Here is a 4,165-nt window from a genome sequence, read left to right on the forward strand (position 1 = left end):
CAGATGATATTGAGCTTCTCCAGCGGTTTTTTCCACAGATGTAATCCATCTGATTCCTATGCATACCATCAGGTGAAATCCATGTGTATAATCTACGTTTATGTCTCTTAAAAAACGTATTTGTAATGAATAAGTCATTGATTGTGCAAAATTCAATCATTCTATCTCCAGCTTCATTTCTGTCACCACGTCCAAGTTTTCCAACTACTGAATCTTCCTCTCTGTTCCCAACTTTTGCGTTCCAGTCACTCATTATTATCAATACATCTTGACTGCATGTTCGATCTATCTCTGACTGTAATTCTTAGCACAGCATAAACACTATATTGTAACTTGGTAAGAGTAATATAATAGTGTGACCTCTATTTTGCAGATGCGGAACTGAAGTGAAGAGAGTTTATGTAACTTACCCAGACTTAATAAATAGTGAACTTGGGTTTCAACCTCATGCATTTTGTCTGGATAATCCAAGCTCTTATTTCTCACGTTTTAATTCCTCTTTCACCTGCCTATTAATCTTGAGGTCCATGTCACATTCTTTCTTCTAGGTCATAAGGACCCTCTAGGCCCACTGATTTTAGTATCCAGGCTGAGCCAGTCTTGGTCAGTAAGGGAATATTTTTTGGCTACTTCAGACCCATCTTTCCTTGAGTTCCAAGCAGTATTATTCATGGCACTAGCCTTGGACTGCAAACATATCCAGGCTGTTTCCACCCCAATCTCTAACTATCTTCAGTGTGAAGAGGAATGATATTGAATTCATACCAACAACCTGAGTGCCCTCCTCCCTGACTTGCTACCTCTCCATCAGCTCAGAACCTCTACCAAGTCTCCCAAGAGGACGGGAAGAGCTGCTTCTGCATAATCACACACTCTTCTAAACTCTCTGCCTGCCTTACACCTTGACCATGGCTGTTCAAACTTCAAAGCAGTTGTTCTCAACCTAGATTCACATCAGAATCAAGAGAGTCTCATGCATACATCAAGAGTTGCCTGGGGCACATGTGTAACTGTAGATTCTGACTCAGTATATCTGGGGTGGAAATGTACATTGTCAGCAGTGAGTTGAGCCAGAATTAACTGAGCTGAAGCTTTAATTTGGTTTTAACAACTACACCTTGGGAAAAAGGATGTCTCTTTTCTGAAAGCTGAATGGAAGCAGAGGGGATGTGAGAAGAAGGAAGGGAAGGGAAGGGATCAGAGAAGGGACGGGATCAAGGAAGGGAAGGGAAGGGATCAAGGAAGGGAAGGGAAGGGATCAGGGAAGGGAAGGGACCAGGGAAGGGATCAGGGGAGGGAAAGGGAAAGAAGGGGAGGGGAGGGGAGGGGAGGAGAGGGGAGTTAGGGAGAGAAGAGCGGAGGGGAGTGAAGGAGAGGAGAGGGAGGAGACAAGGGAAGGAGAGGGGAAGGGAGAGGAGGAGAGAAGAGAAGAAAGCAGGACTTATAATCTGTAGTGGCCAGTTATCCTTCCATTTGGTCTTACAACAGCTGCCATTACTGTGTTTAGGGAATTCCTCACTTTATGAAACTTCATGTGAGAAAAACCCATTTCTATTTATAGGAACTGAAAATGCCAGCTACTTTCCCAGCCTCTCTTGCCACCAGCACATTGCATGGAGCCCTGATCTTGAATTGGGAGTTTTTAAGGAAAGGAGCCTAGATCATTCTCTCAGGCAGAGGCAGCAGCTCACAGTGAGCTGCTGTGAAATTTCCAAGTCTACAGAAGGGCTCATGTGTAGCCAGGGGTCAGCAGTGTCCTGTGAGGGCCAGGAGTTTCATAACTTGATTGTGGCTCTGGCTATGTAATGTCTGAGCCTGATCTTCCAGTTCTTCCTGAGAACCTGGGAATTAACCAATCACTTTGAAACAAAACCATTTTCCACCTCTATCAAGCAGATTTGGATTCTGTTTACCTGAAACCAAGGATAGGTAAATGGGGGGTGGGAGGGAAATGTGTCACTATATCATAAAAAAATCTTAATTGTGCTCTTGTGAAAGCTATACCTAGACCAAGAAGCTTTTGTCCAAACAGAGCAAGGGAACTCTGCATAGTTTAAAATCAAGAAAGGTGTGCAGCATGGCTGTATTCTATCTTTGCACCTATTCAATCTGTTTACTGAGCAAATAATTTAAGAGACTGGGCTAAGAAGTTTATGAAGAAGAATATGGCTTCAGGGTCAGAGGAAGGCTCATCAGCAACTTGTGTTACACAGATGGCACAATCTTGCTTGCTAAAAGTGAGTCGGACTTGAAATGCTTACTGCAGAACATCAAAAATTGCAGCCTACAATATGGATTACATCTCAACATCAAGCAGACTGAATTCCTCACCACTGGGTCAATAGGCAACATCATGATAGAGGGAGAAAAGACTGAAGTTGTTAAAGATTTCCTTTTGCTTGGATCCACAATCAATACCCTTGGTACCAGTAGTCAAGAAATCAAAAGGATGTGTTGCATTGAGAAAAGATGCTGTGAAGGGCCTCTCCAATGTGTTAAAGAATAATAATGCCAGTTTGAAGACTAAGGTGCACCTAATTTGAGCCATGGTATTTTTCATTATTTGCCATGCATCTGAAAGTTGAACAATAAGGCTGACAGAAGAAGAATCTATGCTTTTGGAATTGTGGTGGTGGAGAAAAGTATGGACTATTACATGGGCTGTCAAAGGAACAAACATCTTGGAAAAAGTGCAACCAGAGTGCTCCTTGAAAGCAAGAATGGTGAAACTTCATCTTACATGTTTTTTTTAATATGTCCAGAAGGGGCCAATCCTTGGAAAGGGACCTCAACCATGTTTGGAAAGGTGTTAAATGACTGTAACAATGTGGTCAAGTATATGAGAGATGGTGAGGACAGCACGGGATAGGGCAGGGTTCAGATCCATTGTCCCTAAAGTTGCTATGCATTGAAGCCAACTCAACAGTAGCTAACAACAGCATATGTAAAAAAAAAAAAAAGACCAAAGAATAATTAAGCCCTTTGAATAATGGTGATAGAAAAGAACACTGAATATACCATGGACTTTAAAAAGAACAAACAAATCTGTTCTGAAAGAAGTACAGCCAGGATGCTTTTTATATGTGAGGTTGGTGAGACTTCATCTCACATACATTGGGCAGGTTTCAGGAGGGGCCACAACCTGGACAAAGACATTCAGCTTGGTAAGTCTATGCTCAGTGAAGAAGAGGAAGACTCTCAATGAGATGGGATGATGTAATAGCTACATCAATGGGTTTAAGCCTGGACTACATTGTGAGCAGGTTGCAGAATCGGGCAGGAGTTTTTCTTGTTGTTTGTATATAGGGTTGCTCTGAGTTTGAGCTTACTCAAGGACATCAAACAATAGCAGCATAACACGGTGCTCTAACACTCACTCGTTACAATCAAGTCAGAACTGACTCATAACTGACACTTGCTTGGGGTTCTGAGGCAGTAAATAGTACGGGAGGAGATTGCCCATCTTTCTCCCAAAGAGTGGCTGGGGGATTATAAAGGGCAGTGGGGTGCAGTCTTTGGGTTAGCAGTGTAACTACTTGTAAATTAAACCCCAGAGTTCCAGACAAAAACCCACCAGCGCTCCCCTGCCTATCTCTAAATATTGCTCCAGCCTTCATAGTTTATGAAACCACTTCATTATCAAAAGCTGGAGCCAATGAGAGCTTGTCCAGTTAGAGTTGGAAGCATGAAGACTTGCAGCTGCTGCTGAGGAAGCTAGAGTACTGGCACATTCTCAGACCTTACACAGACCCACTACTGCAGTGGAGAATTGAGGCTTGAGAACCTGGATTTCTTAATTTTAAAGGAACTCTCCCGGTGGCCTAGTGGGTAAAGAGCTGTGCTACCAACTCAAGCAGGTAATTCGAATCCACCAGCCACTTCGTGAGGAAAAAATACAGGCAATCTTCTCCCACACAATTTACAGCCTCTGAAAACAATGTTGGACTATCAGCTATGAGTCGGTCCTGACTCTATGGTACATTAGCAACAAACCCAGGTGATGCTGTGTGCCCTAAAGTTTGAGGAGTGCTGGGCTAAAGGGTGAGTTTCTATCCCCAGTTTAGATTTAAAATATTACTTACAGACGTAGAGCTATTCTGTTGATTAAAATAAAAGGTCTGTATACAGGCTAAAGACCAAAAAAAGGAAAAAGCATTCATTTTAT

The sequence above is a fragment of the Elephantulus edwardii genome, unplaced genomic scaffold, assembly GCF_000299155.1.
Source record: "Elephantulus edwardii isolate Elephantulus edwardi_28Jun2011 unplaced genomic scaffold, EleEdw1.0 scaffold00223, whole genome shotgun sequence".
Classification (NCBI taxonomy): Eukaryota; Metazoa; Chordata; class Mammalia; order Macroscelidea; family Macroscelididae; genus Elephantulus; species Elephantulus edwardii.